At 36.6% G+C, this 26,059-nt stretch overlaps 1 protein-coding gene across 1 annotated transcript in view; it reads left to right on the forward strand.

The window, feature by feature from the left end:
• Positions 1-26,059, forward strand: part of NRG3 (neuregulin 3) — a 675,183-nt gene that overhangs the window by 349,911 nt on the left and 299,213 nt on the right. The gene's annotated exons all lie outside the window — the stretch shown is intronic.

Consider the following 26,059-nt stretch of genomic DNA (forward strand, 5'->3'; position numbering starts at 1 on the left):
ATTTTTTTGTTTTATGATTTTTTTTTTGGTGGAAGTTGGAACATTTGGGTTTCCTCCTTTGTTGTTTACACATTCAAGTCCTTTTAAAGTATTTCTATTTTTTTTTCTTTCTTACTGACTTTTAAGTTACACATTAATGAGAGTAAAATTTTGGTTATATACTTTGCAATGATCTTCTTACTGTCTTTCACTTTTTAAAGTTTTTTTGGATGATTTCTAATTGTGTCTTCTTTTGTTTCGTATTGTGAAATAATTTTTTTTGTTTTTAATTATGATTTTTTTCTTGTGTATCTTAGTCAATAAATTATTTTGTAGCCCTAGTTCATAAAGATATCTTTCTGCAGTATTTACCTCTAAATATTTAAAGATTTGTTGTTCACATATAAATACATACTACATCTGGATTTATCTCTGTGTGTCTGTGTATGTGTGGTGAGCAAATAATTTAATTCTTTGTTTCATGTGTATGATTGATCAGAGGCTCTACAATGCATCGTGTATAGTTTTTTCTTTCCCCTCTTACTTCTAATGTTTCCTAAGTATTATACTAATATCCAAGTATATGTAGCTCTGTTTCTATTCTCTCCATTCTTTACCATTGTCTGTTTTTCACACAACCAGTTTTATCTGTCTTTACTACCACTCTGAATACCCTGTAAAGCAAACCCCAATCAACTTGCATGTCTGCCTCTTAATTCTTACTTCAAAAAACAGTAGTCATTTCAACTCTTACATTTTTTTTCCAGAAAATATGAGTGGTTGTTCCTCTGACAAAGTGAACTTTCCTTCCCACCCTGAGCTGCCCACTGTGAGCTGCTGTGGAATCAGCTGTTTCAGGGACAAAGGAAAGTATGTAGTGGGAGGGACACACTTCACGCTGCTTTATTATTTTTCCTGGCATTTGTCTTTGATTACTAAAAATCCAAGGATTATTATTTTTTTTCTGATTTACATCAAACATTTATCTCATATAAAGATATGCTTTACTCTTTTCAGTTTAACTATGATTACTTTGATTCTCTATGGATACAGAATGGATTATACCCTAATTAAAAGATTAGATTTTCACACAATATAAACTGTAAACAGGGATTATGTCTATTGCTGACAGTGTAACAGGAAAAACATTGTGGTATAACAGAGGAAAGTTTTATGACACTAAGTTTTTTGACTAGGTTTCAGGGGGGAAAAGGATAGTTTTAGACGTTTAAAAGACCTGAATGTGAGAAAGATGGCAGAGGAGTGAGGGGAGGCTGTGCTTGCTTGCTCCTAGGACCTGTCTGTAGTTAAGGCTAATTCTGGTCAGAGCATCTCAGTTCACATATGGATACTGATGGGAGTTGAGCCTTGGCACTGCTGGCAGCAGAGGCCATCTCAGAATGGCCTGTCTGGTGAGGATCGCTGAGGAGAAAGAGGAGAGATGTGAGTTCTGGCTGGCTTGGCTCCCTGAGCCGTGGCTGGCAGTGAGCAAAGATTTTGTAGTGACCCTAGGTTTCCCCTGAAAGGAGGCAGGAGTAGAGAGTGAGGCTCTGCCTCCTAGAAGAGCCAGGAGTGGGCCAGGTGGCATCTGGCTCTGAGAGGCAAGGAGCAGTATATTTTGTGTGTGTGTGTGTGTGTGTGTGTGTGTGTGTGTGTGCGCTTTCTTTTTATTTTGATTATTTTTTGCAAACCAGAGAGGAAAGGCTAGGGGCGGGGTGAGATTCTTGAGGAACACATGCACAGGAGCGCACTAGCCCACTCCCCATCCCCCACCCCAGTTGGCATGCGCTGGGGCACCCATGGTTTTTCTGTTCCAGCACACAAACAGCCAGCCTGCTGCCTGCACAGCCCTGGACTGCAGGAGGGAGCACACTCACCCTGGCTGAGGCCAAAGGAGGGTGAAGTGAATTAGAGGCATTTAGTAAAAGTTTTGGGCGCTGGCTCCAGAGAAAGAGCTGAGAGACCAGCGGACTAGATCACAGCTCAGACTCATCCCCAGCTATAGGGAGAAATCTCTTAAGCAGACTACTCCCCTCCAAGTGCCATCATCTAGAGGCAGTACAACAAATGTATAAAAGAGGTTCACACCACAAAGGCAGGAAATAAAAGCAGGTCAATCTGAGAACAGAAATAAACAAGAAGAGCCACCTAAAATGAGGAGAAGGAGAAACAACACCACACCAAAAGGAAAGGAGGAATTCCCAGAAAGAGGGACAGATGAAATAGAGGCAAGCAAATTATCAGACATGGAATTCAAAACAATGGTAATGAGGAACCTCAAGGAACTCAATAGACTCAGAGAAAACTACAACGAACTCCAAGGGAATGACAAAAAACTCCAGGGAAGTTATAAGAACCTTACTGAGAACTACACCAGCATGAAAAAGGACATAGAAATTATCGATAAGAGCCAGGAAGAAGTGAAGAATACAATTTCTGAACTAAAGAACACAGTAGAGGAAATAAAAATCAGGCTAAATGAAGCAGAGAATCAGATCAGTGAGCTAGAGGACAACATAGAAAAAAATTCCCAGACAGTGCAACAAAATGAAAAAAGAATTGAAAAGAATGAAAAGGGTTTAAGAGAGCTGCAGGACAACATGAAACACAGCAATATCTATATCATAGGAATACCAGAAGGAGAAGAAGTGGAACAAGGGATAGAAAACCTGACTGAAAAAGTAGTGACAGAAAACTTCCCAAACATGAGAGACAAAGTTTCACACATACAGAAAGCACAGAGGGTTACACTGAAAGTGAACCCAAGGAGGCCCACTCCAAGGCACATCATATTTAAAATGGCAACATTCAAAGACAAAGAGAGAATGCTAAAGGCAGCAAGAGAAAAACAGGAAGTAACATACAAGGGAGCTCTGATAAGGCTATCAGCTGATTTCTCAACAGAAACACTACAAGCCAGAAGGGAATGGCAAAAAATTTTTCAAGCGATGAAAAACAAAGGTCTACAACCAAGAATACTCTACCCAACAAGGTTCTCATTCAAAATGGAAGGTGAAATAAGGAATTTCCCAGACAAAGGAAGACTAAAAGAATACATCTCTACCAAACCAGCATTACAAGGTAGGCTAATGGGCCTGCTTTAAAAAGAAGAAGAAGAAGAAGAAAAAGAGAGTGGGAGAGGAACACAGGTACAAAGGGAAATGAATAAATACCTGACAATAATAACCTTAAATGTAAATAGATTAAATACTCAAATCAAAAGGCAAAGAGTAGCAGAATGGATATGAAAACATGACCCACGTATATGCTGTCTACAAAAGACCCATGTCAAAACAAAAGATTTACATAAACTGAAGGTGAAGGGATGGAAAAAAGTATTCCAAGCAAATGGAGATAAAAAAAAAAAACATCTGGGGTAACAATACTCAGACAAAACAGAATTTACAGTAAAGACCATAAAAGGAGACAAAAAAGAACATTTCATAATACTTAAGGGAACAAGCAATCAAGAAGATATAACCCTGGTAAACATATATGCACCCTACATAGGAGGACCAAGATATATAAGGAAAATATTGGAAGACAATCAGAAATATATCGAGAGCAACACACTCATATAGGGAACTTTAACACCTCATTGTTAACATGGGCAGATCTTCAAAGCAAAGAAACACCAAGGAACCAAGGATATTGAGGCATTAATCAACACTGTAATTCAAATTGACTTAATTGATAATATATAACCTTTCACCCCAAAGAAGCAAAATATACATTCTTTCCTGGGGCACATGGAACATTTTCAAAGATAGACCACATGGTAGGACACAAAACAAGCTTCAACAAATTCAAGAAAATTGAAAATTGAAATTATATCAAACATCCTTTCAGATCACAGTGGCTTGAAACTGGAAATCTACCTCAAGGACAAAACTCAAAGATGTAAAAACTCATGGAGAGTGAATAACATGCTATTAAATCGTCGTTGTCGTCGTCGGCAGCCGTCCGTCTCGAGAGACGATGGTGTAGCTTCTTAAGAGTCTATCTGCACCGCCGAGAATGGCTGTGCAGTCCGACTCGGGAGTGACACGGTATCTGTCTCCTCCCGTGTTGAATCGACATCTTGCGATGACGCTGGAGTGTCCTCTCCAGTGAAGCTGAAGCTACAGAGCCTGGGCAGGGTGATATGGAGGGTCTGCTGTTGCCCATGCTATTAAATAATGAATGAGTTAACAATGACATCGAGAAAGAAATCAAAAACTTTCTGCAAACAATTTATAATGAACACATAACAGCCCAAAACCTATGGGACACAGCAAAAGCAGTCCTGAGGGGAAGTTCATAGTAATACAGGCCTACCTAAAAAGGATAGAAGAATCTCAAGTAAAAAATATAACCCTACAACTACAAGAACTAGAGGAACTACAACACACAAAGCCCAGAGTGAGTAGAAGGAAGGTAGTTATCAAGATCAGAACAGAATTAAATGATATAGAGACTAAACAAACAATTCAAAAGATCAATAAAACCAGGAGCTGGTTCTTTGAAAAAATGAACAAAGTCGTCAGACTTTAGCCAGGCTCCTCAAGAAAAAAAGAGAGATGACCCAAATAAACAAAATCAGAAACGAAAGAAGAGAAGTCACAACCGATACCACATAAATACAAAGGACTGTAAGAAATTACTACAAGCAACTGTACGACAAGAAATTAGACAACCTAGATTAAATAGAAAAATTTCTGGAAACATAATCTTCCAAAACTGAATTAAGAAGCAGCAGAAAGTCTGGATAGACCAATAACAAGTAATGAAATTGAACTACTAATCAAAAAGCTCCCGGCACACAAAATGTCAGGACCAGATGCCTTCACAGGTGAATATTACAAAACATTTAGGGAAGAACTAATGCCTATCAATTTCAAAATATTCCAAAAAATCGAAGATGTGGGAAGACTCCCAAACTCTTTCTATAAAGCCCATATTACCTAATTTATAAACTAGGTTGAGACACAACAAAGAAAGATAACTACAGGCCAATATTGCAGATGAAGATAAATGTTAAAATCCTCAACAAAATATTGTCATACTGGATCCAGCAACACATTAAAAAGATCACACACCATGATCAAGTGGGAATCATCCCAGGGATGCAAGGATAGTTTAATGTTCACAAATCAATAAATGTAATACACCGCATAAACACAATGAAAGACAAAAATTACATGATCATATCCATAGATGCTGAAAAAGCATTTGATAAAGTAGAACACTCATTTATGATGAAAACGCTCAGCAAAATGGGAATAGAGGGAGCATACCTCAACATAATAAGGCCATATACAAGAAACCTGCAGCCAACATCATACTCAACGGGCAAAAACTGAAAGCATTTTCCCTAAGATCAGGAATAGGACAAAAATATTCACTCTCTCCACTTTATTCAACATAGTCTTAGAAGTTCTAGCCACAGCGATCAGACAAGAAAAAGAAATAAAATTGGAAAAGAAGAAGTAAAACTGTTATTATTTGCAGATGACATGATAGTGTACATAGAAAACCTATAGATTCCACCAAAAAACTACCGCACATAATGAGTGTATTTGGCAAAATTGTAAGGTACAAAGTCAATATTCAGAAATCAAAGGCATTTCTGTACACCAACAATAAAATATCAGAGATAGAAAATATAAAAAATATCTCATTTACTATAGCAAGAAGAAAAATAAAGTACCTAGGAATAAACTTAAACAAGGAGGTAACGGACCTGTACTCAGAAAATTATGTACACTGAACAAAGAAATTAAGGAAGATACAAATAAATGGAAGCATATACCATGTTCTTGGATGGGAAAAATCAACATCATTAAAATGTCCATACTACCCAAAGCAATTTATAGATTCAGTGCAATCCCTATTAAAATACCAACAACATATTTTACAGACCTAGAACAAATACTTCAAAACTTTATATGGAACCAAAAAGACCCCAAATGACCACAGCAATCTTGAGACAGAAGAACACAGTAGGAGGGATCACAGTACCTGATGTCAAACTATACTACAAAGCCACTGTAATTAAAACAGTGTGGTATTGGCATGAGAACAGACATATAGATCAATGGAACAGAATAGAGAGCCCAGAAACAAATCCAGATCTACATGGTCAACTAATATTTGACAAATGGGGAAGAAACATAAAATGGAGTGAAAAGAGCCTCTTCAACAAATAGTTCTGTGAGAACTGGACAGATATGTGCAAAAAAATGAAACCAGACCACCAACTTACACAGTACACCAGAATAAACTGAAGATGAATCTAAGACTTCAATGTAACCCATGACACCATAAAAGTCCCAGAGGAAAACATAGGCAGAAAAATTTCAGATATGCCACGTAGCAATATTTTCCCCGATATATCTCCAAAGGCAAGGGAAATAAAGGAAAGAATAAACAAATGGGACTACATTCAACTAAAGAGTTTCTGTTCAGTTAAAGAAAACATCAGCAAGATGAAAAGGGAACAAACCGTATGGGAAAATATATTTGCCAATGATACCTCAGACAAGAGATTCATCTCCAAAATATATAAAGAACTTACATGTCCCAATACCAAGAAGACAGACAACCCAATTAAAAAATGGGCAAGGGACCTAAACAAAGACTTCTCCAAAGAGGACATACATATAGAGGGTTCATAGGCATATGAAAGAATCCTCAGCATCACTAACCATCAGAGAAATGCAAATAAAAACCACAATGAGATACCACTTTACACCAGTCAGAATGGCCATTATCAACAAATCAACAAACAAGTCCTTGCGAGGATGTGGAGAAAAGGGAACCCTACTGCACTGTTGGTGGGATTGCAGACTGGTGCAGCCACTATGGAAAACAGAAATTTCCTCAGAAAACTACATTTGGAACTGCCTTTTGAACCAGCAATTCCATTGCTAGGATTATACCCAAAGAATCCTGAAGCCCCAATTCAAAAGAATTTATGCACCCCTGTGTCCATAGCAGCACTATTTATGATAGCCAAGTACTGGAAACAGCCTAAGTGCCCATCTATACATGAGTGGATCAAAAAGCCCTGGTACATTTACACAATGGAGTACTATGCAGCAAAAACAAAGAAGAAACTTCCACCATTTGCAACAACATGAATGAAACTAGAGAGAATTATGCTTAGCAAAATAATCCAGTCAATGAAAAACAAATACCATATGATGTCACCTAATACAGAAACTAATGAACAACACAAACAAAAGAGAAAAATTGAACCAGAGGCATGTAAACAAGGAACAGACTAACAGTTACCAGGGAAGAGGGGGAGAGGGAAGGGTCTAGTCAAGAAACTAGTATAAATGACTGATGGACATTGACAATGGGATGGGGATTGACTTTGGCAGAAGAGGTGGGCTAGGTTGGGGGGAGCAATGAGGAAAAAAGTGGGACAACTGTAATAGAAAAACAATAAGTAAATCCAAAAGGAACTGAATGTGAATTTCAGTTCTTCAGTTGCATCCTTAACAAGTTGCCATCACACCTCTGCTTGAGTGTAAGGGTAACAAAAATGCATTACCTTCCACAGTGATACATTTTATCCTTGCTGTTTCTAGCTGTTATTTCCATATACATAATTAAGCATGTGATCTTCAGTTTCTTCAACTAATAAATGGGAATCAAATTGGCAATATCACAGAGGAAAGACTTAAAGATAATATGTATAAAATACATATTTAATTGCCATTGATATGCCAAATATTCAGGTAATGTTACTACTTTTTAAAAATATACTAAATATTTGACATGAATGAGGTACAATGTCCCTGTAGATTAAAATGTAAATACACAAAGTAAACTTGATTGTTTTGGTATAAATGTAATTCTTTAGATATAATACTAGAACATAATTGGCAGGATAATGATACAGAAAAGGACTTCAGGAAGACTCTAAGGTAAATAGGTGAATAGAGAACATTTTAAATATTTCAATGTTAAAGTATATTTGTAAATAAAGATAGAATTAAGTATACACACACACATATTCTATAGAGATATTCAAATCTGTTGAGGCAGACAATAACCAGAGAAAGTGAGAGAAAGAAAGAAAGAAATATCACTTACAGTTTTCTTTGCAAAAGCACCGGTACTGAGTCTCAGAACACATGCCTTTTTAGGTGATTTTCACCCTGTAGAAGTACCTATAAGAGAGGTGTATAGACATAGAGGACACAAAGTATTTTGCTGATAATAACTAAAATTGAAGCCAGCTTCAGTGACACCTGATAAAATTAACTTTTCTTTGTCCAAATGAAAATGAAGTTCTCATTAATTTCAGGACAGGAACTTAATAATTATTTTAAAAGTTATTAAGATAAAATTACAAGCCTAGAGACTCTAATAGTCCATGCTCTTTCAAAATAACATCATGAGATGCAAATTAGGGTGGAAACTGATTATCACTGATTGAAAAGATATTTGTATATTATTTAAAGAATTCATAAAGAAAAACTGGTGTACCACACTGCAGAATAACTTATTCTGTAACAGAGGATTCAAATGCTTTGATTACTAGAGTATAGCTTCTCAAATGTATGAAACAGTAAGGAAAATATGCTTAAAAAACATTTTTATTGAGAAAAATATTTTGTACTTAATGAATAAGATAAATTTATTACTATGGAGTGACATGTTTTAAATTATTAATAGTCTTTTACTTGTTTTTTCATTGGTTAATATGGGCTAAAATTAACACCAAGTCCTCTAAAAATTATTTACTAAGAAATCAAACATGAGCGTTGCAATAATCAAAATTAAGTATATAGATAGATACTATCTATGACCTTAAAATGTGCATATGTATTGAAATTGAGTAAGTTTGATTTTTAGAAACATTTTGGTCCATCTGAGATGTGATTCTAAACCACACATTTCTATTATGTATATATGCAAATAAAATCATACTGAACAGTAATCATAGCTTTTTAAGCGAGATATACATGTTAATTCTTTTTTAATTTCAAAGTAAAAAGAAAACAAGTGTCATTTGTGATCAACTCATAGACAGAGAATGGATGACAGCTATTGGTGAGAGAGGTTGGGGGGGAGGGATTGAACAAAATAGAAAAAGGACTCATGGACACGGACAACAGTGTGGTGACTGCTGGGGAGAGGTGGGTATAAGGGGACTAAATTGTAATGGAAAAACAATACAATAAAAATTAAATTTTTAAAAAGAATAGCTACTAGAGAATCATTAATTCAGGCAGAAGTCCAAATAATGTTTCAGTTAGGAAACAAAGACAATGAGTACTTTTGAGAAAGTGAACAGGGATAATTACATCATGGAAGGAAGGCATTTCTATTGGTACAGATAACATAATATAGTAATGTTAATTCTAAACAGTGTTTTTAATTTTCAGTCTGGTAGTCATCAGTCCAGAAGTCATAATAACTGATTACTTGTTATATTTGCAAACAGCTCTTTGGGACATAATAATGCTTACACCCAGTGTAAAGGTTATTTTGCCCTATTTTAACATTCTGAAGATTTGATGTATAAGACATGTGAGGCAGTGCCTCTGGCATGGTGGCTCCATGGTAAAGTCAATATATTTTTGTTGTTTACATTTCTCTTTTTCATCAAGATCTTTCCTTTAGAGTGTCGCTTATCAATCATGATGATTAGTAACTAAAAGCATCATTGCTTCTTCATTGTCATTTTGGATGAAGTGTAATGGACAAAAAGTCCTGGACACAAATCACAACTTCAAACCTCACTAGCTTTGTGACTTGATCAAATTACTTAAATCATTACAAATTTCTAGTTTTTACCTTTAAAACCACAAATAAAGTAATGCTGACTTAGCAGTACTGGTTAGAATATATAGATAATTACATATATAAGTATGTAAAACGTCTAGCACAGTACCTGAAAAATTGTAGGCATTTGATAAATATGACTTCTTCCTTTCATATATCAAATAATGTTGATGAATTCTAGGAGCTCCAGTCACATCTTATTGAATTCTGACAAATGATTTTTTAAAGTACTAATTATAAAATAGATTAATTATGTTGTAGCCTTGGGAAGTTTTAGAGTAGGTCATTAAGGTTGTAATTGTGGTGCAACTTTTTTTAGATAGAGATTTGGTAATGAATCCCCCAGAAACTTTTGTATAATGTAGCTATTTTATTTGAAGCCAAGGAACAGATTGAGAAAACTAGAGCTCTTCATCTTCAAAAGCGTTTATGAGCTTTAAGTAATTAGTAGGCACAGCTCTCTTGTGTACCAGGCCAGGGCGATTAGCCCTGTTAGCAAAGGAGGAAATGAGTGCCCAGAGGAATAAGTTACTTCCTCTGAGGTGCTGTGAGCAGGTGTGAGTGTGTGTTTGTGCCTGTGCATGTGCATGTGCATGTACAGTTATGTGCCTGTAAGTGTCTGTGGTAGAGGTGAGTAAGAATTGGAAGGATTAGTGAAGATGCTCAATGAAGACTTATGCAAAGTCTTACTATTATAGTTTTTTAATAAGTTTGTTAAGGCCTCTATCATCTAGAAATATTGGGGAAAAGGGACTTGTGCTGCTGGTGTTATAAAAACGTGCATGAGTGTTTATGTTATATAGATAGAGATATATAGAGATAAAATTTACTGTGTCCTGTATAGAATGCGTAGCATGCATGACCAGCCCTGCTGATCCCTTAGTTTTTGTTCTTAGATTTATACCCTTTCTTTGGTTCTATTCTGTATCTCAGGAGACCCCATTTCCCAGATTCTCTTGATCAATGCCTTGTCAGTGGAAATGGCTAGTAAGAAGCACTGTGTGTATGTGAGTCTGCTTTCTGTTCTCTCTGGATTTTGGTTTCTTTCTCACAGTGACTTGTTTAATTTAGGGTTCCAGTTTCTGTCTGATAGACCCCCCTGGATTTACCCTCATTTCCTTTACTCAGACTTCTCCTTTTGTCCTATCAGCCTAGAGGTAAATATGATTTCATGCTGTTGTTAATTCCTATGTTACCTTATTATCCTCTCTTTAGCTTTTTGCCTTTTCTTTACCTTTGTTATCAATTGTCTATTGAATTTCCTCATTTTGAATATTTAACAAGTTTTCTGTTTCCAGATATACCACCTCTTTCTCCTCAATACTGCATATTTAATTTAGAATTGGTATATGAATTGAAATGTTAGAATATAACATAATATTGAATCCAAAGCCATAGTAAGTATCACTGTATTTTTAGGCTTTTATAGATTAATTAAGTTATGCCATTATATAATTGTGAATACATAAACTCTTATTTTCACTTTTATCTTTATCTGTGCAATAAGTATAAAAGGATAGTCTTCCTCTTCCTCAAAATATTGTTAACAATGAAATGAACACTTAGAAAGCATACATTACACTATAGACTATTGGAATGGTCAAGAACAAAGGACAGAGAAATAAACATGATCACCAATGTCAGTTTAACTTGAAATCAAATCCAAGTTTTTACACATGCTTTCCATGCGCTTGAGACAAGGAGGTCCTTGAAGAGTTATATCTCTCTTCATCTATTACACTACAAGATGTAGAAGTAGTTTCTGATAGCACTTTCTCGTTGATTTATCTCAGGTAGAAAACACATAGGAATATCAAATATATCACCCATAACTTGATTAACTGAATCAATCTTTCTGTTTCTCTTTTTTTCCTTTTACAAAATAATCATCATGTTTTATTGATTTCAAGTCACTGCTCACTTCTGCATTTCCATTTCAACTTGTCAAACATTTCAGTTAAATAATTTCTTTGAATTCTATTTTGAACTTACTGTCCATGAATATCTGCTTAATTTTTGTCAATTTGTACCAGTTTGAATTTTCTTTTGTTTTACTTAAAGGTCAAGAATCATATCCATATCACTGTTGGAAAGAATATTCCCTTACATGTCTCTTCTAGCTCACCCGTTTTTAACTATTCTCTGGTGTGTTATTTCCAGTTTCCTATGACCATCTTGTTTAGAATTTGTTTCATTATCTAATCTTGTCCAATCTAGTGAAACTGATATTGCCACCTCTTTTTGACTTTGTTTGGCTACCAGAACTCTAGCCAGTCGAATCATGCTGATTAATCTCCGGCAATACATGTGCTTTCACTGGAAAGATTCAGAAAATTTTGGCATGAGGAGTGGAAGGTAGATTTAGGAGAAAATGTGAAATAGGAAAAAAAGCTCTGGGTCTAGAAACAGAATTCAAGGACTTTAATCCTTGTTTTAACCTTTATGACCTTCAAGTGTCCCAGCTTTGTTTTATAACATTATCCTCCACAAAATGAAGTCGTTGTAATAAATTTTCTTTATGACTCCTTCTAACTCCACCATTCTGCAGTATAAGAAAATATTTATATTTGGGTCTAAATCTAAACTTACATCTGGTTCCATTGTGTTATTCTGTGTATATTTTTATTAAAATTTTACTTTCAGAGCAGTTTTAGATTAACAGCAAAATTGAGGGGAAGGTACAGAGATATCCTGTATGCTCCCTGCCGAACCCAGGGACAACCTTCCCATTAACAAAACTCCCACCAGATGGTATGTTGGTACATCTGTTGTATTGATGGACCTACATTGGCACAACTTAATCATCCAGAGTCCGTAGTTGATATTAGAGTTCGCTCTTTGTGTTGTATGTTCTGTTGGTTTGGATAAATGTACAATAACATATGTCCATCATTATAGCATCACAGAGTATTTTTCAGTGCCCCCAAAATCTTCTGTGCTCTTACTATTCATCTCGCACATCCAACCCTTGGCAAATAATTATCTTTTTAGTGTCTCCATTATTTTTGCTTTTTCCATAGTGTCACGCAGTTAGAATCATACAGTGTGAAGACTTGTTACTTCCGTTGGCAGCTGTCCGTCTTGAGAGACGATGGTGTAGCTTCTTAAGAGTCTATCTGCACCGCCGAGAATGGCTGTGCAGTCCGACTCGGGAGTGACACGGCATCTGTCTCCTCCCGTGTCGAATCGACATCTTGCGATGACGCTGGAGTGTCCTCTCCAGTGAAGCTGAAGCTACAGAGCCTGGGCAGGGTGACATGGAGGGTCTGCTGTTGCCCATGCAGCAGACCCCCCCTCTCTTCGCAGCTGAAGGGTCCAAGGGAAAGACGAAGTCAATACAGCTTGGCTTCAGGTGCGCCGCAGGAGTTGCCGGTGTTGACTACAACGTCAAACCGCCTTAGGGACTCCGGCTCCGGATTTTCTGTCGGGGTTTACTCCCTTAGCCTTTCCCCTGAAGAGGTATGCCGCAAGGCAGCGGAGGTTTTTTGGAGTCAGAGTTTTCCTTCTCTGATGTGCCCTGACTGGAAGATCGAACCAGCGACACTTAGCTCGCAGGCTGACGCTCAATCCACTGAGCCAAACCAGCCAGGGCTCTTGTTACTTGTTACTTAGTAATATGCATTTAAATTTCTTCCATGTTTTTCTTATGGCTTGATGGCTTATTTCTTGTTAGCACTGAATAATATTCCATTGTCTGAATATACCACAGTTTACTTATCCATTTATCTCCTGAAGGCCAACTTGGTTTGCTCCAAATTGAGGCAATTAGAAGCAAGAGACTCTAAGCATCCCTGTGCAGGTTGTTGCATGGACATGGTGTTCAGTCCTTTTGGGTGAATAGGAAGGAGCACACTTGCTGGATTATATAATAAGGGTATGTTTAGTTTTGCAAAAAACTGCCAAACTGTCTTCCAAAGTGGCTTTACTGTTTTGCATTTCTACCACCAATGAATGAGCACTTCGGTTGTCCACATCTTTGCCAACATTCTGTTTTACCATTGCTCTGGATTTTGGTAATTCTAATGGATGTGTAGTGGCATATTGTTGTTTTAATTTGCATTTTCCTGATGAAAAACAATGTAGAGCATCTTTTTATATGTTTATTTCCCATCCCTATATCTTTTTTGTCGGGGTGTTTGTGTGAGGTCTTGAGCCCATTTTTTAATTGTGTGGTTTGTTTTCTTACTGTTGAATGTTAAGAGTTCTTTGTATATTTTGGATAACAGGCCATTTTCATGTGTCTTTTACAACTATTTTCTCCCAGTTTGTGGCTCGTCTTACTCATTTTTTTCACACTGTCTTTTGTGTTAAATCTTTTTTTCCCCTAAGATATAGTATTGTATTGGGGAATTGCTATTACTGAAAATCAAATGAAGATGTGATATTATTACCAGTGAAAACCTATATGTTACTGGTGGTAGTGAGGTTCTTACCGTATCAAAAGGAAAAAGTATTTCCTGAGGCCTACATGCAAGGATGTGACTCTATGTTATAGTTTATTGATGATGTAAAAATAAGTGGGTTCCCCTCCTGACTTCCCAATGTCCCATTTCTGTCCTTCTCACCATGAAAAAAATACAATGATGTCTTTGTTAGGGCCAGGAAAAAAGCTACTACCCAGAATTTATACTTCATATCAAAATACAGTTCAGTCCAGCATCCAGCTAGCTTAGCATGTATTTCCAGCTGCACTGTAGTTCATTGCTATGCTTTGTCATTCAGGTTCCCACTTGGAGGCCATGGAAAGAACAGGTGTGTGCATGTGGAACAGACAAGGTGATTTCTCAAAATAACCAATTAACTTTCCAAACTTTCACACACTTTGGATGGGTCTACCTCCCAATCAATCTTTTTTTTTTTTTTCTCCAGACTAGACTGACAGTCCTCTATGGTCCAGCACCTCCCTCTGTACCATTTTAATTTCTATTGCACGTGTGCCTGCCTTCCCCTGGTCCCACCTCCAATCTGGTATGAGAGGATGAGAGGGGTTTGTTAATTCCTCTTGATGGAGAAATGTTGTAATATTCTACAGTATAAAGCTGAAGCTTCCTGGCTAGCAAGCATGTATATCCTTCCCTTTGCTCTCTTTCCTAGTTAAATACTGCCAGTAACAATATTATAACTGGGTCATAAAGAGTCAATGAAGCAAAGAACTTGAATCATTTTTAAAATTAAATGATTTGCTGTACTTAAACTGCTTATTACCTAAGTACAATTATTTAAAAATAAATTAAAAATACAAATGTGCTTAAAATGAAAAGCCATCAGCCTTGGTATTATCTTCCTGCACCAACCCCCACCACCACTACCACCAGCAACTCTTCCAACTTGCAGTCCCTCACAAACATTGGGGCAAGCTTATTAAATCATTTTCTTTAGTCATTTTTCTGGTTGTTAACTTCATGTCTCTAAATAACACATTAAACCTCTATTTCTTGAATTATCTACTTTAGTTATGGTGCATTGACTTTCTATAATGGGAATTTAAGTCACTTACACCACACCCCACCACTTCTTTTTCCTCCCTACCTGGTACTATCACTATTCTCAGTTATCAAAGTTGGTCTTAATAACACATTTAAGGAAGTAGAATAGTATGGTTAAGGAACAGAGCTTTTGTGCAGAATTGAAGTTTATCTAGTCACATAATTCCCCAGTTTTCTCCTAACAGATTTTCAACTTTGGAGTAATAATTGTATTTGACTGAACATCCATTTAAACCTATAAGCCAGTGCCACTTTTTTTTTTCCAAGGCAAGACCTCACTTTCATCTCAGTCTGAATTGCATGAGGCTTTTAATACGAAATCACTTTCCATTCAGTCCACAGCTTCCTTGTTGCTGATGAATGTCATACATAATGAAAGATTATATCCATTTATCCTCAGCAGTAAATCATTTATCACACAAGGGAGAATATTATTGTGAATTCTGATCAAAGCTGCCCATTTCCTTTAGCTGAAGGAAATGCTGCACCCTGTTAGTTGATTGTACAATATCCTGGGAGAAGCAGGGAAAATTATGCTGTTGAATAAGAGTTCAGCAAACTCTGGGGGTTTCTAAAATGGCTATTTAAAAAAAAATCATGTTTTGTAGAAGGATCATAGTGTAAACTGTAAAAGCCTCATTTTTGCTTTCTTCAAATAATTAAATCAAAAGCTGAAGATTTTTTACAGCTTGGTCTGTGATGTCTGCAGCTGGATTTGTGAATGACACTGTGTGGATATTTTGCCCTCTTTCTTAGAGAGACACTAATTATTGCCACTTGTTTTTGAAGCCTGCTGTGAGTGATTTTATCAGTTCCTTTGCTAATGAGCTCCCTTTCTCCTTTATAATGCCAATCAGAAAGATGCCTTTTAAATAAGGTTTATCACTGAGATTTATTTTCTTTTCACTCTTTCTTATCAAGCTGAGTATTGCTTTGCTTCAGGGAATTACCCAGGCAGGGAACAAGGCTGACCTCTTTGATCTCTTGTTTGTATCATACTCCTGCATTCTCTCCTCTGAGAACAGTGAATTCCAGAAAGGACATCACAGTTTTCCAGAAGAGTCCCTTCCTGTGTTTTATCTCCTATTTCATAATTGCCCCATGTCGCACATCTGTGTTTATTGTTTTTCATATTCAATAGCATGTGAATCCCTCCATATTAAAATTATCCTGAGTAAATTGACATGCAGAATGAAGCAGAAAGAATAGGTCCACTTTATTCCTTTGTTCTTCCTTGGGCTGCTGGCTTGTGTGATCTAACAGTGTATTCAGAATTTATGCAGAGTAGTAGCTAGTGATCCAAACAACCAAGGCACAAATCAGCACCTAACATTTACAAAGAGCAACTTCATTTGATCTTCACCACATTCTTGAAGTAGTCTTTTAACACTATGACCATTGAAGAGCTAGCTGTTTAAATTCATATTTTCCCCTTTCAGACTCTGTTAGCGCCTTGCATCCCTGCTATGGTTGATAGAATTACACCTGATTCTGGAACAACATAGGTTTGAACTGCTTGTGTTTATTAGATGTGCAGTTTTTTAAAAAATAAATATACAGTCTTCTCTCCATATCTGAACTTCACATCCTCAGATTCAACCAAACAGAGATCAGAAACAGTATTTTTTTTTTTTTTTTTATGTGAAGAGCTGACTTGGTTGTATGCATTGTTCTACACCATTTTATGTAAGGGACTTGAGCATCCATGGATTTTAGTATCCTAGAACAAATCCCCTTGGATATTGAGGGACAGTTATAGTTAAGTCTTGGGGTTGGTAAACCTGACCCCTACATTGGTCAGGTGTCAACAGTAAATATAATGTGCCCAGGCTCCTTATCCTTAAAACAACAGGTTGCTAAAGTTATCAAACCAGGATATGATTATGACAAAAATATTACATATTAACTTTAGACTAGGTGTACTTATTGATGATTATTCTCTGACTATTCAGATTTTTTTCTACCATATAAATATGATTGCCAGATATAAAAAATAAAATAGAGAACACCCAGTTAGATTTGAATTTCAGGTAAATAAATACTTTTTTGTTTGTTTGTTTTGTTTTTCAATTACAGTTGTCTCATTTTTCCCCCATTTCTCACCCCCACACAGCCCACCCCTTCTCCCACAATCATATCCCTCCCCATTGTCCATGTCCATGAGGTATTTATACACGTTCTTTGACTAGAAACTTCCCTTACTTATCCTCCTTCTTTCCCTCCCCCCTCCTCCCTGTTGACTGCTATTCTGCTCTTTGTCCTATTTAGTTCGTTTGTTTGTGTTGTCTGTTAGTTTCCTGTATTAGGTGATATCATATGATATTTTTCTTTATTTGCCTGGCTTATTTCACTAAGCATAATTCTCTCTAGTTCCATCCAAGTTATTGCAAATGGCAGGAGTTCCTTCTTTCTTTCTGCTACATAGTATTCCATTGTGTAAATGTACCACAGTTTTTTGATCCAATCATCTACAGGTGAGCACTTAGGTTGTTTCCAGCACTTAGCTATTGTAAACACTGCTGCAATGAACATAGGAGTGCATAAGTTGTTTTGAATTAGGGTTTTAGAATTTTTCGGGTACAATAATAGCAGTGAATCGCTGGTTCAAAAGGCAGTTCCATTTTTAGTTTTTTGAGGTAATTCCATACTGTTTTTCATAGCGGTGCTCCAGTCTGCATTCCCACCAGCACTGCAGAAGGGTTCCTGTTTCTCCACATCCTCGCCTGCACTTGTTGTTTGCTGATTTGTTGATGATGGCCATTCTGACTGGTGTAAAATGGTATCTCATTGTGGTTTTTATTTGCATCTCCCTGATGGCTAATGATGTTGAGCATTTTTTCATGTGTCTATGGACCTTCTGTATGTTCTCTTCGGAGAAGTGTTTGTTCAGGTCCCTTGCCCATTTTTTAATTGGGTTGTTTGTTTTCTTGATGTTGAGTCGTATCAGCTCTTTATATATTTTGGAGATCAGTCCCCTGCCTGTAATGTCATTGGCAAATATGTTTTCCCATATGGTTGGTTTCCTCTTCATGTTGCTGATGTTTTCTTTTGCAGAGCAGAAACTCTTTAGTTTGATGTAGTACCATTTGTTTATTTTTTCCTTTATTTCTCTTGCCTTAGGAGATGTATCCATGAAGATATTGTTATGTGGGATATCTGAAATTTCCTTGCCTATGTTTTTCTGTAGGACTTTTATGGTGTCATGGCTTACATTTAAGTCTTTGATCCATCTTGAGTTTATTCTCATTTGTGGTGTAAGTTGGTGGTCTAGTTTGATTTTTTTGCACGTCCCTGTCCACTTCTCCCAGCACCATTTGTTAAAGAGGCTCTTCTCAATCCATTTTATGTTCTCTCCTCCTTTATCAAATATTCGTTGATCATAGAGGCCTGGGTTTATTTCTGGACTCTCTATTCTGTTCCACTGATCTATATGTCTGTTCTTATGCCAGTACCAGACTGTTTTGATCACAGTGGCTTTGTAGTATTGTTTGATATCTGGTGTAGTGATTCCTCCTGCTGTGTTCTTCTGTATCAAGATTGCTTTTGCTCTTCAAGGTCTTTTTTGGTACCATATGAATTTTTGGAGTATTTATTCTAGGTCTGTGAAATATGTCATTGGTATTTTAATAGAAATTGCATTGAATCTGTAAATTGTTTTGGGTAGTATGGCCATTTTGGTGATGTTGATTCTTCCCATCCAAGAACATAATATTTGCTTCCATTCATTTGTATCTTCCTTAATTTCTTTCTTCAATGTTACATAATTTTCAGAGTACAGGTCTTTTATTTCTTTGTTTAAGTTTACTCCTAGGTACTTTATTTTTCTTGTTGCTATAGTAAATGGTATTTTCTTTTTTTGTCTCTGTCCCTGATATTTTATTGTTGGTGTACTGAAATGCCTTAGATTTTTGTATATTTATTTTGTACCCTTGTATTTTGCCAAATTCACTTATTATATCAAGTAGTCTTTTAGTGGAGTTTATAGGGTTTCCTAGGTATATTATCATGTCATCTGCATATAATGATAGTTTTATTTCTTCTTTCCCAATTTGGATGCCTTTATTTCTTTTTCTTGTCTGATTGCTGTGGCTAGGACTTCCAACACTATGTTGAATAGGAGTGGAGAGAGCAAACAGCCTTGTCTTGTTCCTGATTTCAGGGGGAATGCTTTCAGTTTTTGTCCATTGAGTGTGATGTTGGCTTCAGGTTTCTCATATATAGCCTTAATTATGTTAGGTATGCGCCCTCTATTCCCATTTTGCTGAGTGTTTTCATCATAAATGGGTGTTGTACTTTATCAAATGCTTTTTCAGCATCTCTTGATATGATCGTGTGATTTTTGTCTTTCATTTTGTTCAGGTGGTGTATTATATTTATTGATTCACAAATATTAAACCATCTTTGCATCCCTGGGATGAATCCCACTTGATCGTGGTGAATGATCTTTTTGATGTATTGCTGGATCCGATTTGCCAATATTTTATTGAGGATTTTGGCATCTATTTTCATCAGTGATATTGGCCTGTAATTTTTTTTTCTTTGTTGTGTCTTGACCTGGTTTTGGAATGACGGTAATACTGGCTTCATAGAAAGAGTTTGGGATTTTTTTCCTCTTCTTGGATTTTTTGGAATAGTTTGAGGAGGGTAGGAGTTAGTTCTTCCCTAAATGTTTTGTAAAATTTGCCCGTGAAGCCATCCGGTCCAGGTCTTTTGTGTGCAGGGAGATTTTTGATTACTGTTTCAATTTCCTTCTTTGTTATTGGTCTGTTGAGACTTTCTACTTTTTGATTCAGTTTTGGAAGGTTATGTGTTTCTAGAAATTTGTCCATATCTTCTAGGTTGTCAAATTTCTTGCCATACAGTTGTTTGTAGTAATTTCTTACTATCGTTTGTATTTCTGTGGTATCAGTCGTGATTTCTCCTTTTCTTCGGTTCTGATTTTGTTTATTTGGGTCCTCTCTCTTTTTTTCTTGATGAGCCTGGCTAGAGGCTTGTCTATTTTGTTTATTTTTTCGAAGAACCAGCTCCTAGTTTCATTGGTCTTTTGGATTGTTTGTTTAGTCTCTCATGCTTTTCATAATAGGTTTTGTATATACTAGTAAATTAGTAATCAGCATTTTCTCAATCTGTTTGAATTGATTGAGAAAGCAAAACTCTATCCGTCCTCCACCTGTCAGTTTTACTCCTCAATCCTTTTGTTCTTGATAAGGGTAATTATTATATTACTACTTCATGTGATATTGAAATTATAAAGTCTTTGTTCAAGAAGGCCAATGAATTATTTCTCTATTTATCTTCTTAGCATAAAAAGAGATTTAAAAAAAATTTAGATATAGTAAAATCAAAGCTAAATTAGAGAAAATGGCTTTTCAGCCCACATAGCTGTTCTGTATAATATTGCTATGCATTCTAAGCTGTGTAATACCTTCATGCCATGTTATGTGTTTTAAGTTTGTTAATGAGGTGGTAAGGCAAGGCTGAGGTGAATCTCTTGACCAAATTGGGCAGAAATCTCTTAAAGGTAAAACATTTATTCATACTAACATGAGAGTTCATCAACTATTGGTTCTCCAAAAGCAAATGTTCTGTATATGAGAGTAAAATGACTTTATATGAATGGGCTGCTGTCTCTCTGGTGCTAAAATTGACCAACTTATGTGGGTGGTGGTTGGATACAAGTCCCTGATACTCTATACATGGTTGAAAAGAACTTGTTGAGTAAACACACATTTGTCATATTCTTTTAACTTCTCAGACTTGTAGTCATTCTTTTCCTTTCTGTCTTTACCACTCAAATAGTATCAGAATGTAACATGCCCCCTATATTTGAGTAGATGCTTTCAAATTCACTTCTGAAATTATAGTTTAAAGAAAGAAAAGCAGGTTTGGCAGCCTGATGCAAGGAAAGTCAAACTCATGAGACGTGCTGGTGCAAAAAGAAAGAGGCTTATTCAGGTGCCACAACCTGGGAGAATGGTGGACTCCTGTGTCAAAGATCATTTGCCTTTATGCTCAAGCCCATGGTTCTTATAGGGATAGGGAGAGGTGGGGTCTTTTTCTATCTGATTATCTTGCTGGCTTTTTGCATTCTTGGGCCCTATCCATTCATCTTTCTGGTGTTGACACACTCAGTGTAATCAACCCCTGTGACATCTTGGTCAGTAGGGGAGACTCCCTGAAACTACCTGTCTATGGTATTAGGGTCAGTGAAGATGGGAGGGCTGTAGGATGCCTTCAGGAAGCCTGGAGATGCAGAAGCCTTTAGTCCACCTCCTGACTCTAAACTCGGTGCCACATATCCGGAGGAGCCGATTGGAGTGCGCAGGGCACCACTAGATGCTGGCGTGCCTGTGTGCTCTGTACAGTCCCCATGCAGCCTGCCCCTCTGACTATCTATGGTAACAATAGCAGTCTTAGAATGCACCAATTGGCCTTTATCTACTTTGAATTCATACTTTGCTCAAGGGGAATTTAAAAAATAAATAAATTTCTACTTTTTCTTAATATTGTAGACACAACTTCATTAGCATGAAACATCAGAGTTGTAAGATGAGTGACATTATAAGGAACAGTTGCCTCCCCCATGGAATTTGTGATATATTTGAAAGCTAACGATACCCCACTGGAGAACCTTCCTGAGTTTGAAAGCAGCTGTTACCCTATAATTTAAAATAATCCAATTCCAAATTCTTCCATTTATAGTTGAAAGGATTTTGGAAACGCTATACCTACAACCGTTCTATAGGCAATTTTAATTCCAGTTGGTTCAGAGAAGGAAAACTCTGACTCCAAAAAACCTCCGCTGCCTTGCGGCATACCTCTTCAGGGGAAAGGCTAGGGGAGTAAACCCCGACAGAAAATCCGGAGCCGGAGTCCCTAAGGCGGTTTGACGTTGTAGTCAACACCGGCAACTCCTGCGGCGCACCTGAAGCCAAGCTGTATTGACTCCGTCTTTCCCTTGGACCCTTCAGCTGCGAAGAGAGGGGGGGTCTGCTGCATGGGCAACAGCAGACCCTCCATATCACCCTGCCCAGGCTCTGTAGCTTCAGACTCTTAAGAAGCTACACCATCGTCTCTCAAGACGGACGGCTGCCGACGACGACGACGAATTCCAGTTGGTTAACTTAAACATCTTGCTGTCTTAATTAGTGTTTGTTTTAAATACGACCATTTAATTACATTTTAAATTCAGTCAAAGAAAGCTTACACTTTAATCATGTCACAATATTCTCTATAGTCAAACCTAGATCTCAGCTTCAGCAGTGAGTGGCAGGGAAAGGAATTTATTCTAACCACTAATAACTTGTGAGTCAGTAACTCTGGGCTGAAGATCCTTAGCTAGAAATGTTTCTAGTCTACCCAGCACATAGCTTCGTTTAGATGGCAATCTGCTTTGGAATTCTTGTTTCTGAACTCCCAGTCTCTTCAAGTCTGGGCAGTTCATTTGCCTTGCCGAAACTTTATTCTCTGTGTTTTTGTTTGTTTTGTTTCTGTTTTTAAACTGAGAACAGTCTGAAATCTAGAAATATCATTTTTATTCTTCAATACTAGTATTCCTAGAGAGTCTTCCCATCCACAGTTGCTGATTACCTTCATAATTAATATGAAGCTGAGGAAATTTGCCTTTAAATCAATGATTACTCTGTGATGCGGTTTGCTTAAGAATATTTTGAGATTGGGTAATAACTTACACATCTAGGTATTTAATTCTTACCATAAATCATGCCTACACTTCATAACATTTGGGCCATATTTTCAAGTACTAATCTTGGGAGAGTTTGCTAGGTGTACGATGATTTATGTGACTACTGAATTTCCGTGAAGAATGTCAGAAACTGCCACAGATTAAGCAAGGGCTTTAAGGTCAACTCAGTTGAGTTTTCATCTATTCAAATACTGGCTGTGTAATTTTAGGATAAGATACTTAATCTTCCTGAACCTCCATTTACTCAGTTGAAAAGCTGAGATGATTTCAAATTCAAATATGAAAAACTGAAACTAACATTTATTGAGTGCTTACCATGACCCAGAGCATCATGGCAATTTTTCCTAAATGTAATTCTAGGAGCAAGGTACAATTATCATCTCCATTTTACAGATGAAGAAAGGAAGGCACAGGAAGGCTAAGCCACTAGTAAGCAGCCAATTCTGAATTTAAAACCAGGCAATGTCCCAAACCAGCCTGCCTATAAAATGTGAGGTTTAAATGCCTGATGATCTTTCCATTTTTCCCATCCGAGGACTGACACTGATGCTGGGGAGAATTGGCAGGGCATAGAGAAGAATACCTGGAGGGACTGTTTGTTTTTCAAATTAACGTTTAATAGGCCCCTTAAAATTGGCAGACTTGTATATCACTGACAAAATGTCTACTTTACTGTAACATTGCCACTGTCTTTCTTTTGAAGTTAATTGATTTCTGCTAGTTTAAATTTTACATATAAAATCCAGTTTCCAAAAAGGAAGTTTGTATACTTTCTCCAAAGTATATGCAGAGACCAGGAACTACACAGAAATTGAGGCAAACATTTGAATATTTTTCTATCCTTCATACATTTCTCCCTGTAAATTATATAAATGCATCTTTGCAGGTGTGATAGATAGAAGGCCTCTAAGTATAAAAATGGCCAAAATGCATGTATGTAATATCAAACAGTTCTGATTGTCCATTTTTCTTTTTTCTGGTATTATTCACATTTTATTTGGTTGAAACAGGGGAACAGGGATATTAAATGATTTGTCTAAAGTACATCCATGCAAATACCAAGCAGAATAGCAAGACTATACATTCAACACTGTTAATCATGATATAGATGAGGAAGACATGTGCTAAGGGACCATGTGTTGCCTGGGCCATCCATGTGGATAATCAGCACCCTGACAATGAAGTCAGAGTGGAAATGGAGAAGAAGAAAGTGAAACAATGATAATGCCTTCCATTAATGAGTAAATGACCAGGAAAGCAATAGATATGGACTAAGAGGAAATACAGTTTCTTCATTGGAACAGTTTTTGTGTTGTTTTAGTTTGGTTTGGTTTGGTTTTCCTAATAGGAGGAAGAGGGATAAATTGAGTAGTAGTCTGGACATGTAGGGAGGCTGTTGGTCACAAGTAAGAGTTCTTTAATTTTTCAGTCAAAGTTACTAATATTATTACTTCTAATTTAGTTGTTATTCAGAAAATGGGTTATAAGAAATAAGCTGAGCGTTGATTATTGTAAAAGAAGAGATGAGAATGGTGTGAAGTTAGCTTTGTGGGCTGATAGCCACAGTCATCACATCTAGGTGGCCAAAGGATGTCAATTTTTATGGAAACATCAGCAAATGATCCAACTGTTTTCAAAGTCTTCTCCTGTCCTCTACATCTAGTCTGGGTGATTTATTGACCACTTCTGCTTTACCACACTGATAAAATAAGTATTAAATTATAGCCAACAATAATACATTTTGTATTTTTTTATCTTTGTCAGTGTTATTCACTTCTCTTTTCCCCAAGCATTGCCTTTTATAATGTTTCATTTAAGCTGGGCTTTTCCTTAGGGACAATGTAGAAGAGGGAAAATAAATTAAAGAAGTGGCTTGCTGAACAAGTGGGAAGGAAGTGAGGGCCAAGTCATAGGATATAAAGAGTAGAAAAAGTGATGTCTGTATTTGAAACTGCACAGCTGGCCTTATTCCTGTAGAAAGGGAGAGCACTGGTTTGTGATTTGACCCTGTGGCTTACCAGCAGAGAAGGTACTTTGCTGATACTTAAGCAGGGCTCAGAATCCCCAAGCACTTCTCCCCTACTTCATTGCCAGAGGCCAATCTCCCTTATTTGAGGTTACCCCACCAGAGTTCTCTCTTCAACCTCTCACCTGCTCTACCTTGCTTTGGACATTGTCTCCTCACCTATGCTCTTCCTCACTGCCTTTTCAATTTGGAAACAAACTAGACAAGCAACATTGTCAAAGACTTACTGGTTTCCAAAATGACAACTCCTTCATCCCAGAATTGATAAACGCAAAATTTAAGACATATTTTTTTTTTGCAAGGAAAAATCCCTTAGTTTTTGGAGACTGTGTTTGCTCTGTAGTTGCTTCATTGCTGATAATATTTTCTATCTAAAAGCTGTTCCCTGCTCTTTGACCATCCAGTTGCAGAATCAAAATTTACCTATAAAAAAACCACCAGGGAATATTGTAATTTTTAATAAAATCTCTGTGATTCAAAGCATCTCAGGCACAAAGAAATTCAAGGAATGGAGGTCAAATTGAGTGGAGATTTGAAAGCAATGCATAATAAAAAATAATAGACTATTGACCTGGTAAAATATGTGCTTTTTAAAAAAACATGTATTTACTATTAAAGGTTACACATATACTTTAACATTTTATGAAATTAAGTTATGCTTTATTAAGATGAACAAACAGAAAGCATTTTTTCTCACATGGATTTCTCTTGTTCTTATACACATATCTTTCAAAAAGCAAAAATCTTAAAATAGAGAGCAACTCTAAAAATTTCCAAAACCAAAACAAACATGTAATGATAGTTCTCAGAAGATGTGTTATTTATCACACTGTCAGAAGTTCCACCAAAACTCAATCTATGAAATAGAAGTGTAACTTCAGACTTTTTTTCCTTTGCTTTATGTCCTTAATATTGTCATAAGTTTACTGCATTTCGTTGATATTACCTGCTTACTACATTCTGTCTTACATTTGGGTGGGTCTGAACTTATCAGGGTTACATATGTGTGATTTTTAAATGAAAACTTTAATTTATTAATTTTAAAATCCAGCACCAATTAGCAGAGACACTGCCTCTTTA

Source organism: Furipterus horrens, unplaced genomic scaffold (genome assembly GCF_987537825.1).
Source record: "Furipterus horrens unplaced genomic scaffold, mFurHor1.1.pri manual_scaffold_5, whole genome shotgun sequence".
NCBI classification, from domain to species: Eukaryota; Metazoa; Chordata; class Mammalia; order Chiroptera; family Furipteridae; genus Furipterus; species Furipterus horrens.